Here is a 16,609-nt window from a genome sequence, read left to right on the forward strand (position 1 = left end):
GGCTCAAAATATATTTTAATGCCATATTGTTAATACAACTGCCATTTCCCAACACATCTGTCCATTATGTTTTATCCTTTTTTTTATATTCTGTATAAAATACACTGTAAAAAAATGTCTTGTCAAATTAACAGTAACTTACTGGCAACAATTATCCAGTACTTGCTGTATTTCATTCAACAATAAAATTACTTTAACACTAACTACAGTACTGTTAAGCATACTGTAAAATCAAATAACATTATTTTACTGTAATTTCTTACCATATTAAAGTACAGTATTACACTGTTAATTTTTAATAATACTGTATAGTATTATACAGTTATGAAATGTTATTGTATTTATTTGGTGCTACTGTGTAACCTGTAGAATATGTAGAAAATCCGTAGAAATAGAGTATTATTTAACAGTTAAAATAATATTTCTATGGATTTTCTACATATTCTACAGGTTGCACAGTAGCACTATAGGAAATAGAAAAAAGAACAATTGAAGCTTTAACTGCTCAAGGTTTATTGTGTATTTTCAAACACATTACATTTACATATATACATTTAAATACATGAATAAAATTAGATACATGAATAATAATAATGTAATATAATACAATTTAAATCATGCATGAAAATCATGAACAATCATGCGTTTCAATTCATGCAAAAATGATTATGAACAGGTAAAATAGAAAAGATTAAAGGGGCGCTATCTGATCAATCTATTAGAAAGGGGGGGGGGGCTTAAACTAGATAGTCTATTGGTTTGAGATAGACTGTCTAACTGGTCAGACTGGTCTGTTGCTGATTTTAAAGGGTTTTGGGCTCCTTTATAACTAGAGGACCAGATTTGCAGGGCATGGGAGAAATGTATAACTACACTTTAACAACTACAGACCAGTGTCATTGCTCTCTCGGTTTTCTAAAATCCTTGAAAAGTTGTTTGCTCAAAAATTAATTTTTTTTTTTAGAAAAACACAAATTATTTAATGAAAAACAATATGGCTTTAGAGATAAAAAAGATTAACTGCTTTGGCATTAATTGAACTCATAGGAAAAATTACATCTGCAACTGAGGATAAAGCAATACACAGTGGAGGTCTTCATCAACTTAAGCAAAGCATTTAAAGGGTTAGTTCACCCAAAAATGAAAATTCTGTCAGTATTTACTCACCCTCATGTTGTTCAACCCCGTAAGACATTAATTCATCTTCCGAACACAAATTAAGATATTTTTTATGAAATCTGAGAGCTGGATCACTCCTGCATACTAGTCCATAGGCTTTGGTATGATTTTTTCTTTGGTATGATTGGCTTGATTTTTGTTAACGCAAATACACACAAATGTGGCATTTTCTTTTCATCCATTATCTGTTGGTCACAAAAGTACACAAACACACATTTGAAAACAAAAACAACAACATTTGAAAGACCCACAACTGTCTAGTTTGTAATGTCAAATAATGCTACAATCAAGATGAGGCTCTATAAAAGGAGTAATTAAAACAAAGAATAAGACAAACAATACGAAAACATTAAATACAGACTTACTATTTTAATTTTGCTGTTTGGCTTGATGTGGTCATCATTTATGTATCGTCCGAGATTTTCTGTAGCTTTACTGCCATCAACACTGTATGGTGAAATATTTTAAAAACACTGTATATAAACATACCATAATATGATGTAATTATACTTCATTAGAACATTCATTAATTTAATCTTACCAGTAAGATTGTCCCTGAAAGGAGTAGAAATATAAAAAAAACTGCATCTTCAGCTGAGTAGTCTTTGAGCAGGGTCTCTCCTTCAGATCCAGCCATGTGTCTTCCAACATACTCCAGTAGGAATTCTCCTGGCTCAATATGTTTTGTGGCGATTACTCCAAAACCTAATAAATTGGGTATAAATAAGTGTAAATTAAGTATGAGAAAAGATTCATAAAGTTGTTAAGGTTGTCTAAACTGTTTTAAATGGTAGCCCTGCTTGGAAAACAAATACGATATCTACATCTAAAAGTGCAAAACTACAAAACTCATATGTATCATGACACTGAATATTGATAATTTCCATTGTTAAACAGGCCCCCGGAGTCTAACTGGCAGTTACATACAAATAATATCAAGATCACTCGCACATCTACACAATGGAGTTTAATTTGGACATCAGCAGCTAGCATAAATACAGGCAGGAAAACAGATATAAATCCACCTTTAACTGATTCAATCATGTTTTTTTGTTTCTCTTGTGTTTTTTTTTAACAGCCTGTTGTTTTTAGCTACACATTTTAAACCCAACCATTCGACATTATTTAGAGACCAAACTTAGCTTTTAATTAAGTTTTGCAAAGTCATACTGATGGCAGAATTGAATGCCGTAACTTACCTTTCTCTTCACACATTAATTTTTTCTCGAATGTGTCTTTATCTTTCCCCGAAGCAATGAAGTACAAGGCTTCCTTTTCAGGAGAAACTCTTTTGGGTCTCATTTTCCTGTGAAATATAAGAACATTTTATGCAGGATATAGTGCATATGCTAAGTAAAAAAAAAAAAAAAAAAATAGAAAATACTCTAAAAAAAAACTCCTTAGAATTGTGTAGACAATAACTTATTGAAAAGATGACAATGTGGCTGATAATTTACTACATTTTTACTATACTTTTTATATCAAGTATTTTTATAAAATCATTTTAAAAAGAAACTGAATATCAATAATACCAATCTGCATGCACATTTACATTGTAAGAGGATGCAAAAACATTGTATAATGTTAGCATTTACAAATCATCATAAAATGAAGTTAGAATGTACAACTTACCTTTTACTTCGGAAAGAAAAAAAGTGAGATGAGAAATGGCTCAGTGCGCTTAGGATCTTGGGATCTTGTAGGTAGATAAATCTTTAAACTATAATAGAAAGATAACTCTCCAATGTAGGAAACAATCTCGTTGAAGTCTTCTAAAGTTGTGCTCTTCCAAATGCCAAACATGAAGTGTGAATTAGGAACCTGGAATAGAGAGATATACGTTCTGCTATCGGAGCAGTGATTGGGCCATCGGATAAACCACAGTTAGCCAACATTACTATTGGTTCTGTTATGCAAATGTTTTGTGATTGAAATCAAATAGCTAGATTAACATAAGGGTAGAATCTGTTGGTAAATTAGTTTTAAATCCAGTTGTAAACATCAACTGGATCAGGAAAAAGTACTTTTCATAATTAGTATTATTTTGCATGCATTTTAAATAGAGCACAGAACACAAACCTATATCAATGGCAGATAAAACATGATAAAGTTAATAAAGGAAAAGTTCAAAAATAATATCAAACTATGGGATGGTGCAGCATTTAAAGAAAGTAGGCGATATACAATTAATTTACTATTTAAAATATTTTAAAAGACAGAAAAAAGTAATTTACCACAATGTAAAAAAATAAATAAATAAAAAATCTGCTCATTTATAAATCAAATGATGTTATAGGGATGTAGCAGATTACCATGGGCATTCATATTTTTGTTGGTTTAACTAAACCTTTATACCACATCTGAAACGAAAGCTCATATTAATAGTTCCTCTTGTTGAATCTCTAAAAAAATACATGCAGAGTCCTCAGAGTGTTTTAAGTATAGGATGACTTGTTTAAGCATGTGTATTTTTAGGTCTAAGGTAAACTTTCACAGCCTGGCCTTTGAAGCCGTTCTCCATAGAGATGCTAATGTCCTGCAGGTAGTGGGGGTTGCAGCTCAGTCCACTCAGGGACTGAAAACACAGTGAGAAAGCGTCCGATCACAGCCATTGGGATATGTTTCAATCAGCTCTGTAATTTAGCAGAGCTGTTTACAATACAGTCAAATCACACCACATGTATTTTTACACGTTTATATATCAATGTTTATACTTAAACACATTAACATTTTCTAAGACAGCCCTTGTTTTAGCAGGTGGGGAATAAATGAAATATGATGAGTATGTCATAAATCTTGCTTTAGTAAGCAGACACTTGAGAGCTTAATGTTACTTACTCAGACTGTTAGTATTAAACAGATATGTTAGCTCAAATACAAAAACTTATACAATTGATAATACTTGATAATACATATTTGGAATGTCTAAAACATGGATGTGGTAAATGGATCTAGGAACACAACAAAGCTAAAACCATTACTGAAACCATTTTGATTCTGTCAAAAATAATTTCTAACAATTGCACCCCTTACATGTCCAGTCAGTCCCTAATTCAATTTTTTAAGATGTTTTCAAAATATCCACAGTGTATTTTTTAATGTATGTTTGTTTTTATTTGGTGTGGCTCAGATGATGAATGGAAGTGCATGTTTATGTTATTTTTGTGTTGTTGTTTTTTTGTCCCAAAATAAGAAACCGTAAGTGAGTGCTTGTAATAACTTCCAGTTAAAAAATATTCATAATTACCGGTTGCTTACATGCGCTCCTCACAAAGATTAATACATTTTTTAGGTTAAAGAGCTAAGGATGTTAAATCCACAAATATCTTAACTGTTATCCATAAGCCAACTGCAATTAAGACATTTGATCAAGAAGTTTATGACAAAGAGAACGATATATCTAGCACAGAGAAACAACCTGTAGGAGCGGGATTTGATCAGATGTGAGTGTGAGCGGCACACAAGTGGAACGTTTGCTTGGATTGGGTCGAGCGCAATGCAATCTTTGCTCAAATGCTCTGATTGGGATTAAAGATTTTTAAATAAAATGCCATAGAGAAACAGATACCATATTATTAAGATATCCACAGAACTAACCATTTAAAAAGTAAAATTCCTGTTTTTTACATAATGAACCTAAACAAAAGTATTTTACTTTTAAAAATCCTATTTACTTTAACTTTTTTAACGTTTTACATCAACCACCAGTATGTAAACGTTGAATTAACTATAAAGTAAGGTGAAGTAAATGAGTGACAGCCCTTTTCACGTCCCTAAGTTGTGGCCAAAATGTTTTTCCAGCTTTTGCGAAGAGTAGAGCAGACAATATAATAAGTGCCGAAGCAAAAACAGTCGATACACTTGTTACAACTGAACAGGTTATTTACAAATAGTTGATGAATGAATCCGCTTAGATGAATAGCTTATTTACAACAACAATATGATTTTCTGTCTTAATTCTGCCTCTGATTGTTTCACTGCTATATCTGCTAGTGAATTGAAGCATTTATTAACACCTGGTCTAGCGAGATAAAAACATGCAGGAAGTTACTAAACTGCAATCACCTGTGATTATCATATGTAAAGGCAAATTTACCTAGCTTGAATGTAAATCGTTAACCACACATTCCAAAAGAATAGTTTTAAGCACTATGTCAATGAAAGGATATTGCTGTTTTTTGTAACTAAAACAACTCAATTCACACTAGTGAATAGCTGCTACTATATGGCTACTTCACATCTGGGTCATTCACCCTTCTCAGTGTTTTTTTTGCGATAATAGACGGCTGGATGTAGCCTACATCCCTTACTCACTTTACTAACTAACCAACAAATTATTTAAACAACAAAAAAAAAGTTAGTAAAACTTAATGTTAGTAAAAAAATAAGTGGTTGGTTCATTTTCATTAATTTGGTTAAAAAACAATATTAATAAATGGAAACTTATAAAGTGCTACCCATTTTCAATGAGGTTGTGTTTTTTAAGAGTTACTATAAACTTATAAACGGTTGTGTTTTTATGAGCTCATATGAATAAGATAAATACACTTAATTAATGTATTATAATAGCATTGGTTACTTCAGATTACTGAATGCATTAAATTACCGACATTAAAGGAATAGTTCACTTTGAAATTAATTTTTGATATGTTTTATCTTACCTCAAGGGCATCCGAGATGTAGGTGTCTCTGTTTCCACAGTATTTTCAATTTTGACATTTTTTGGTCAAACCGTTCTTGTCTATCAGTCCAACACTATCTCACGACCAATTCGTACGAATTTGACGCATGATTAAAAAGTGTCTAATTCGTACTAATTCGTACGACCTCACTCGTACTAATTCCTACGATTTGTCTAAACCCACGTGATGGTTAGGTTTAGGGGTGGGGTCAGGGGTGGGTCATTCGTACGAATTCATACGAATTGGCCAATTCGTAAAATATGTACGATTTAGCAAAATCTTATTAATTCGTACGTGTGAGGTCGTATGAATTGTTACGAATTAGCCACTTTTTAATCATTCGTCGAATTCGTACGACTTGGTCGTGAGATCGGGTTGATCAGTCATACACTGGAGGTGAAGGGGGTCCACCAAAGAGCAGCACAGAGAAGTCCAAACCGCAATGGAAGACGATTTCGGGATATCTAAATATGTTTAGTAAAAGGTAAAACTTCCGAAATCTCTGTGTAAATATTGAGTGACGTCACACGCAAGCGATCACTTCCGGCGTAACATTGAACTGATTCAGTTCGGTTCAGTTGGACATTGAACAACAGATTCAGATCACTATGATTACAAGAGGTAAAACGATATAAATACTGTTGGTTTTCTCACACAAACCGCTCATTTCGTGTCTTAGGCCATCAATGTGTACTTACATTTACAAGTCATTAAATCATGTTTAATTTGGACTTCTCTGTGCTGCTTTTTGGTGGACCCCCTTAGCCTCCAGTGTATGACTGATAGACAACAACGGTTTGACTGAAAAATGTCAAAATTGAAAATACTGTGGAAACAAAGACAACTACATCTTGAATGCCCTTGAGGTAAGATAAAACACATCAAAAATTAATTTCAAAGTGAACTATCCCTTTAAGAAAGTACTGGACCATGTGTTGTTTATTTGGAGTTCCATGCATATTTAATCTAGTTCACTGTTTACTCACCAATACATTGGTATAACCCCAATTAATTTACTAAGACAGAAAAAAGTAATTTACCACAATGTAAAAAAATAAATAAATAAAAAATCTGCTCATTTATAAATCAAATGATGTTATAGGGATGTAGCAGATTACCATGGGCATTCATATTTTTGTTGGTTTAACTAAACCTTTATACCACATCTGAAACGAAAGCTCATATTAATAGTTCCTCTTGTTGAATCTCTCAAAAAATACATGCAGAGTCCTCAGAGTGTTTTAAGTATAGGATGACTTGTTTAAGCATGTGTATTTTAGGTCTAAGGTAAACTTTCACAGCCTGGCCTTTGAAGCCGTTCTCCATAGAGATGCTAATGTCCTGCAGGTAGTGGGGGTTGCAGCTCAGTCCACTCAGGGACTGAAAACACAGTGAGAAAGCGTCCGATCACAGCCATTGGGATATGTTTCAATCAGAGGGCTGTTTCACAAAAGCAGAATTTAGAAATCCAGGATAAGAGATAAAGCTGGGCTTGACCTAGTGTGATCAGTGCATCCTGGCTTTATCAGTTTCACAAAGGCCAAACCAGGCTCAGGAGGAGCGGCTATGTCAAGCCAGGTGTAAGTAATTCAGATAAGTGGGAGTCAACAGCTTTCTTCAACAGACCACACAGTCCATCACAGATTCATTGATGCTACAATGGATAAGTTGCATGCGCCATACTTCAAGTGTTGGGTGTAACTAATTACTAAGTAATTAGTTACTGTAATTTCATTACTTTTCCTTGAAAATGTAAAGTAAGGGATTACTCTTAATTTATCTGTAATTTATTTACAGTTACTTCTGATGTAATTGAGGTAAAAACTCAGCGATTCGTATGCATTTTATGAGGAATCTAAATATTACGACCGCACTCGTATGAATTATTGTAAAATATGTATGAAAAAAGTGTGAAATGTCATGAGATCAGACATAAAACAGTAGTGGGTTTAACATCAAAATGTAGCCCAGATAGCAAACTGACATTGAATCAACGTGGAAATATGACATCGAAACAACGTTGATCTGACATCGTTTTGCTCATCGAATTAACGTTGAACCAACGTCAGACGCGTCATTCTTTCAAAACTAACGGAAAATCAACTTGAAATCAACGCGTTGTTTCAACGTTATGAAAGCGAACCAATTTTCGATTTTCATTTAGCTTTGAAGAATGCCGCGTCTGACGTTGGTTCAACGTTAATTCGATGAGCAAAATCAACGTTGTTTCAATGTCATGAGAGACGTCGTTTCATTACGTCTTACAGGTTGCATTACTTGTCTTTTACTTTTAGAGATTAAAAACTATGTTCATTTTGCTGTTGATCTATGAAGGAAACTGGTTGGTAAGAAAGGGGGCATTTTACCCCACCTTGGGGGGTGTTTTACCCCACCGCTGGGGCAAAACACCCTCTTTGTACAAAAATATTTTCAGTCAAAAAACAAATTAATTATGAAGGTTGAGCAATTTTAATATTTGGTAAATAACTCCTGCCAAAGACACTCAAAACTGGGATGGCAATTCTAGTCACATTTATGTTTTGCTTTACAGTAATGTCACATTTTCCTTAAGGGGGGCATTTTCCTCCACTTCTACCCTATTGCTCTTGCAGGTAATTGTCGGGAAAAGCCAATGGGTCGGACCTGTCCCGAAACACTCTTTCACGTCTGAAAGGCCTTCTCAATATAAGTGCTTCATCAGATGTCATCCAAAAATGGGCATCCCAAAACTTCATTGACAAAACTTTTGCTTATTTATCAGCCATTTCTCTAATTCCCTCATCATCACATACAATAGACTATTAAAGACCTATCTGTCTTCAAAAACACAATTGAATAGTAACAATGCCCATATGGATAATTATTATTATAGTTAATAATGGTAGGCTACCATCATAATGTTACAATAATAATAGTAGGCTATACTTGACTGAATGCCAATATGTATCTGAGGTATTTTAATGCAGACTGATAAAATTGCGCTGAACTTATAGATGACAAAACGGAATAACTGACAAAACACATTGGATTCTGATCGGCGTGACCGCTGACTGAACAGATAAGGCACGAGGATTGACTGAGCCTGGCTGTTAGCCTGGTCTGGAGCAGGCTAGCTGCACAGAATAAAACGCCATGGTAACTTATGTGCTACTGCTTTCGTGAAACCGAGTCCCGGCTTAATTCAGCCAGGATATCTGGAAAATCCCGGCTTAATCCACTATCTTGGTTTTGTGAAATAGCCCTCAGCTCTGTAATTTAGCAGAGCTGTTTACAATACAGTCAAATCACACCACATGTATTTTTACACGTTTATATATCAATGTTTATACTTAAACACATTAACATTTTCTAAGACAGCCCTTGTTTTAGCAGGTGGGGAATAAATGAAATATGATGAGTATGTCATAAATCTTGCTTTAGTAAGCAGACACTTGAGAGCTTAATGCTACTTACTCAGACTGTTAGTATTAAACAGATATGTTAGCTCAAATACAAAAACTTATACAATTGATAATACTTGATAATACATATTTGGAATGTCTAAAACATGGATGTGGTAAATGGATCTAGGAACACAACAAAGCTAAAACCATGATATGATTTTCTATCTTTTAACTTATTTATATTTTTAAACATAAACAAGGATATTGTAGAGATTACCATATTGTTGTTTTACTGTCTACCTCTCAGCAACAAAAACTAGTGATTGAATGTGTATGTATGTGAATATTCACTGATTCAAAAAAATAAACAAGGTCCTATACACTTGGCATTAACTTATATATTTTTTTAGATACAATCATATTGGGACAATGATATACAGATGTAATCAGGATCTGAATGAGTTTGATCTTGTCTACTTTCGGCCATGATGATTGAAAACGAGGATGAAATAAAAGCTGTATTTAAATGGAGCAGTCCAGTTTATTTAAAGTACATTGGTAAAACCACAATGAGCTGAAAAACCATACACTGATAAGAACCGACAAAAAAGGAACAAAACACAGACAGAAACCTAACACTTTCAAGTAGGTTGAAATCCAATCACACATGGTGACATACACGTTTAAAGTGACTATGTGTAAACAGCCATTTGTCTTTTTAATTTCTTGTGATCAGATTGGTGAAAATTCATGTTAATAACAGGTGTAAATGTGGCTCGATGTACATAATTTTCTTAGATTTTTAATTAAATTCATTTTTGCTGTTGTTTTGTTTTGGTGTAAGACTACCCCAGGTGAAATACACCAATATGAAATTAACAGGAGTAAAAATGTATTGTTAATTGTTAAACGGGAATTGTAACAGGACTTTTAATGACTTACATAAAATGTTGCAGACAAAATAATCTGAAAGTTATATGGTGTTTATTTCTTTGGGACATTTAAAATAAATATATTTTATTAAAACTAATCTGAAGTAAATAATAAGATCTATCACAAAATCTATGTTATAACTAAGTCTTAAATTTACTTTTATATTTGTTTTTTTTTTGTTTCTTTTGTTTTTTGCAGTGTATAAGGTCAAAATTAAGTGTTATTATAACAGCAGTATTTACCAATGTAAGTAACAGCCACCCCATTTAACATATTTGGAGGCGTCTGTTTGTTTCCAAAGAGAAATTAGCATTTCTGTAGCAACAGTAATCTGGAGACCCAATCACTGTCCAGATAGCTGGTTGGGGTTGTGGGATATAATCACAGCACATTCATTCATGTCTTTTAGAAGTGTTTGTCTCTGTTAGAACCTTGCTGTATTGAAGGAGGAGAAGATAAGATATTAAAAACTTTATTTCAACTATTCGTTTATTTCTCCCTCTGCGCGAGTCAGGTTACTAGTTTAATAGCGTAAGCTTCTGTTATTATACGTCACACGCATCACACACATGACCAGCGTCGGCCAATAGTGAGCCTTCGTGTGACGTAGCTCTACGCAATCACACTACGTTAACTGACTACAGGCCCATGGAGAAGGAAGTGAATAGTTGAAATAAAGTCGTTATTTTTGTTTGTTTTTGTGCACAAAAATATTCTCGTCGTTTGATAAAGTCAAGATTGAGCCCCTGAAGTCACTTGGACTATTTTAACGATGTCTTTAATGTGTTTTCGGGGACAGCAAGTGTCATTCCCTCAAGAAGCCTACGGACTGTATGCAGGAGCGATCTTAATATCTTAAATATCTTAATTTGTGTTCTGAAGATGAACGAAGGTCTTACGGGGTTGGAACAACATGAGGGTGAGTAAATACTGACAGAATTTTCATTTTTGGGTGAGCTAACCCTTTAAAAAGCACAAAATTTTCTTACGGGGGAGCATGCCCCCGAACCCCCCTAGAGGGACAGAGGTGCGCTGACCAATACTATATTTCATTTATTCGGTTTGGTCATTTACAGATCATTCAATCAATCAATCAAAACATTCGAAACATAAACAGGGATTAAAGTTCTCCGTCGCTTCGACGGATTTCCTTTAATTGCAGCGGGTCTATGACGGATATCCGTCAATTGCAGGGTTCCCGTCTGTCCTTATGTCTTAAATTAACTTTTCATAATTTTAAGGCCGTAAATAGGCTTTCATTTCGCAAACAGTGTGATAAATGTCTTATTTTTAGTTTGAATAGGTCTTAAATTAAGGAAAGATGATGCGTATTCACCCTGCCGAGGGGGGATGTGATAAAGCCTGGAGTGGAGCGAAAGCACGTTACTCTCTCCACTCTAAGCATTCTGTAATCACTTTGCTCATGGTCCACTCCGGTTTTTCAATTCCCGCTCACGGAAAAACTGCTCCCTGGACCCTGTTCACTCAATCTTGTCAGGCGAGGCCACAGCTCGTTTGCTGCGGTCCCATGATAGAAAACAGAACGTGGGTCAATATTGGTCATTTCTCAATACCAAGTACACAAACTTCGGACTTGCGTCCTTGGTAGTTCGGACTTGCCAAGTTCGACTCGAGAGAACAAACTCCCGAGGACGAGAGGACGCTGCTAACAGCGCGTTCTTGATCGCGTCACTCAGCACGCGGCTACTCCGGTTATCAACTCGGCCTTTTTTCATCAACACCACTGTGCCTCTTTTCATTTATAAATGAACATAATTATTATCAAAAACATATAAATGGCCACACAAATGTGGTTCAGGCAACGCACATTGATTATAATATATTTATAACAACACGAAATATAGCTAAAACACAAACCTGCTTCTTTTTGTTTTCATTTTAAAAATATATAACATTATTTATCATTAAAACTGACATTTAACAAACAGACAGGGTTGTGTCGTTTTATTGTATTATACGTACACATACAGTGAAGAGAATGAATAGTAATATAATATTTTATATATTTTAGAATATATAAAATTACACAACCATGTCTCTTTTTTTGTTAAATGTCAGTTTTAATGCTAATATCCCGTTCAAAGGTATAAGTACCCTAATAGGTAGGCTATAATAAGCTATACAATGAGAAATAAAGCAAACAATTCAGTTAAACATAAGTAGGCTCTCTAATAGGCTACAAAGTTAAAGTTAAATAGCCTACATAATAAAGTTATAAAACTTCACTTTGCCCTCAGCCAAAACAATTTGCCATGGCACAAACTATATATTAATATAGTTTAGCATTGTTTGGTCTCATAAGATAAAATAAAAACATGCACTGAAAACTTATGTATATGGTTGATTATTTGTCAAGATAAGTAATTGTTTTTCATAGATTAAAATAGCTTTTAAATTAAATTACAAAAACTGGCAATATTAGATTGGTTTTAAACATCTCCCCTTAAAACGCTATTGGTCTCGACTATTTAAATAAAGTATTAATAAAATTTTTGTAATAAAAAGATTGGATTAGTTCTAGTTTTGTATGTATTTCCCCAAATTTCAATACCATACGTTAAGTATGGTGTAACAAGTGAAGTATAAAGTAAATGTAATGCATTTTTACTCAAGATATACTGCAACTTGTACAAAATTGCAATCATTTTAGATACTTTCTTCTGAACATTAAAAATATGCGGTTTCCATGTCATTTTACAATCAATAATTACTCCAAGAAATTTTATATGATTTACTCTTCTAAAATATTTTTATTAATAGTAATCCTGATCTCATTATTTAACTCTTTATTACTAAATACCATGAATTTCGTTTTATTTAAATTTATTGACAATTTATTTAAATCAAACCAATTCTTTAGTTTATACAATTTTTTCTCTACCACCAACACAAGCTCTGTAAGATTTGGGCCAGAACAATAAATTGTTGTATCATCCGCGAAAAGAATAAAATTTAAAACATCCAACACTTTGCATATATCGTTTATATATAACAAAAATAACTTGGGGCCCAAAACAGAGCCTTGCGGAACGCCACAATTAATGTGGCGTTAATATACAGTTAATATATAAACATCTTGTGAGAAAGACTGGTATTGCCAATGCAATTGGAGAATTGTATTTTAAACTTAGTAGTTATTTCATCTCACTCATTAGATGGGGTTGGTGGTTTTAATAGGAGTTGTTGGTATACATATTCAAGGGCGTACACAGTTCAGTTGTGTGTATGTTCATATGTAGTGGGCCAGTCTGGGCCAAAATGCCCAGGCCGATTTTTTTGTCCCAGTCCAGCCCTGGGCGGACTGATAATACTGGAGCACCAACTAGCGTTCATGACTTTTTTTTACAGTCTATGCCTCAGCTAATAAAAAAAAAGCAGTGAACATGAACGAAGACGCTGACGAGACCCCTTCGGTTGGTCCTGTGGATGGGAAATTTAGTTATAAGAACGAACCGATGGAAGCGTCATTAAGAGCATGGTTGTTGTGTGCAAGCTATGCAACAAGGAATTCGCATATCACATCGACCCTCAAGTTTCACCTCAACGCAAAACATATACAATTGCACTGGTCTGTTGGATTTGGTTGAACAAAAATAAACAATATTTTGTTGCTTAAGCTTATGTATTCAGTCATTATTAAATGATATACTAAAAATCCATGTGAAAAAAAATCTTCTCACTGTTCTCAGTTCAAATATTTATGCAATTAAAATGCGCTTAATTTCGATTTATTAATTACAAAGCCTCTAATTAATTAGATTTTTTTTTAATCGAGTCCCGGCCCTAAAAATAATATATATAATTTACTCACACATTCTAAGTGATCTTATGAACCACTGACAACTCCTAAATAACTGGTTTGTAAATAATGCTATACTTCATTTAGATGTAAATTGATCATTAATAAAGTATGAAAATACAATTATTAAACACATTATAGATATGCTATTAAAACAAGAAAAAAAAACATTTATAGCTGTATTTACATATATACTGCTTATTAATGTATTTTAATGCTTAATAAATGGTGAATTATCAGTTCACTAATGCTTAACTAATGATTAATACCATGCAGTTATTATAAAGTTACTGAAAGTTCCTATAAGCAGCCAGTTCACCAGCAGCTCTACAGTCTCAGAGCCTCTGGGACAGCAAGGCATTCAGACAATAGAGAAGTGTGAACGACGTGTGTTAATGGGCCATTGCAGTTCTTGCTCCAGCCTACAGGAGCGCTGCTGAGTATGGGCTTAAACACACACACACTCGCAAGTCCCCACTTGGTCAAAAATGTAAAAAATTCACCAGAGCGTTTTTTAGTTGATTTTAACATGTTTTAAGGCATAACTAACAGGGGACTTGAAAAATGTCCCCACTTCCCTCGGCGGTCCCCTGTTAGTGAGTGTGTAACGACACCAAAGTCCCCTCTTAGATAGGTAGACAAGTACACACACACACACACACACACACACACACACACACACACACACACACACACACACACACACACACACATAAATACATGTAAATAAAAATACCACATTTGATGTGTTTTTAGTCAGAGTATTATTTTATACAGAAACAAATATTTGTAATTCAGATAAGAATGAAGTTAGTGTTTTAAAATCTTAAGGAAAACAAATATATTGAAATATAGCACATGAATTTTAAATTGATTCAACTTCAATTACAAATTCAATCTTACTTTTATTTAAAGCAATCTATACATTTAAAAGATGGGGGTTATATGCCTATTTTGTCATTTAAAAAAAAATATTGTTATGCAAAATTGTTATGCAAAAAGACAAGGACTTAGAGACAAGGACTTGTAGGAAAAATCACAGCCAGCCACACACACACACACATAAACACAGACAACAGCCCTCCCCTCCCCACACAGACACCCACACCCACACACACACACACACACAGAGAGAGAGAGAGAGAGAGAGAGAGAGAGAGAGAGAGAATCGCAGGGGAAATAAATCCATTCAAACTACAATATCTGACTTTCTGTTGCTCAGAGCGAATGACTTTAAATTGGAAAGTTGATCGGCTTGACGAGAACAATATACGTGGTAAGTTTTGTAACTGTAGGTAAATTGAGCAAAGTTATAACACACTTTATGTGTCCTTTTTTAGTCATAAAATTCATTTCCTCGCCACGGCCAGACCGTTCGAGATATCAAAAATCCGTCCGGAATTGAGCATCCTCAATGTCTTGACTTCATGCACACCGAGTTTGGTTGTGATTGGTAAACACATGCATTGTGATTTGATGTATTTCTCTTAGGACAATTATTCAAACAAACCATAATTCATAATTCATAAATAACTTCCATTTGAACTGTCATAAAACTTAGAGCACGAAAGTTGTTTGGCCTGATGTGATCTATAATTGTACCGAGTTTCATATTAATTCATGCAAGTGTGTTTGATTTATGGACAAATGTTCGAATCCCAGTCCAGGGGGCGCTGTCGAGCCGTTCTGCCACGCCCGGTTACCAGCTTCAGCCCGGCCCTGATGGCCATGGGTTCTGACCCGTGTGCAAAGTTTCAAGAGTTTTCGAGGATGTTAAGGCCCCCGAAAATGCCAGAGAAGTCGCACACAGCAAATAAAGGGTTAAAATTAACCTGACAGGCGCCCCTCCTCTCACTCACACAGAGGGACACTGAGACACTGGCAAAATTCTGAGATTTTCTCTACATTCAAACAAACATATCTGACTTTCTGTGGGTCCTAGCTAATGAGTGTCAATTAGAAAGTTGTCCGGCTCGAGGAGTACAATATACATACCGATTTTTGTAACTGTAGATAAAACTAACAACCCCACTTTTGTCAAAAGGTGGCGCTACTGAGCCCTCACCACGCCCGTTTCTGAAACTTTGCACATGTCTACTGGCTAATAAATGTGATGTGTCTGTCGAGTTTCATGCATTTTGAAGCATGCTAAGGGTCTCAAAAGCATCCTAAAAGCATCCTAAAAGAAGGGTAAAGTTTGATGCGTCGCCACGGCAACAGTTTCAAAGATATCAAGAATCCATTCACAGGTCTACATCTGCCGTATGTTTACATTATACATATGAAGTTTGAAGCAAATTGGGTAAAAATAAAAGGGTGATATCAAAGCATTTTGAAAGTGACACACTTCCTGCTGCCAGTTGGTGGCGCTATAACTTTGACTCACAATAGTCACATCCATGTGATCGTCCTCTTACAGCGAACATACTGCTGAAGTTTCATCAAGATCAGTTAATGTATGCTGAAGTTATAACAAACTTCCTGTTTTACGTTTCTCGCCATGATTTCGTTTCCTCGCCACGGCCAAACCGTTTGAGATATAAAAAATCCCCACACAAGCTTTCATCCTCAATGTCTTGACTTCACGCTGACCCAGTATCGTCGAATTTGGA

At 34.6% G+C, this 16,609-nt stretch overlaps 1 long non-coding RNA gene across 1 annotated transcript; it reads right to left on the reverse strand.

The window, feature by feature from the left end:
• Nucleotides 1-588: 588 nt before the first annotated feature.
• LOC148978546 (uncharacterized) lies at nucleotides 589-5,170 on the reverse strand. Its single transcript, XR_016168853.1, has 5 exons — nucleotides 2,812-5,170; nucleotides 2,379-2,485; nucleotides 1,721-1,884; nucleotides 1,545-1,626; nucleotides 589-1,364 (listed from the first exon to the last, which is right to left on the reverse strand). It is a non-coding gene; the product is annotated as an uncharacterized LOC148978546 (long non-coding RNA).
• Between the last annotated feature and the right edge of the window lie 11,439 nt (nucleotides 5,171-16,609).

The sequence above is a fragment of the Pimephales promelas genome, chromosome 6 (genome assembly GCF_988280905.1).
Source record: "Pimephales promelas chromosome 6, fPimPro1.hap1.1, whole genome shotgun sequence".
In the NCBI taxonomy this organism is placed as follows: domain Eukaryota; kingdom Metazoa; phylum Chordata; class Actinopteri; order Cypriniformes; family Leuciscidae; genus Pimephales; species Pimephales promelas.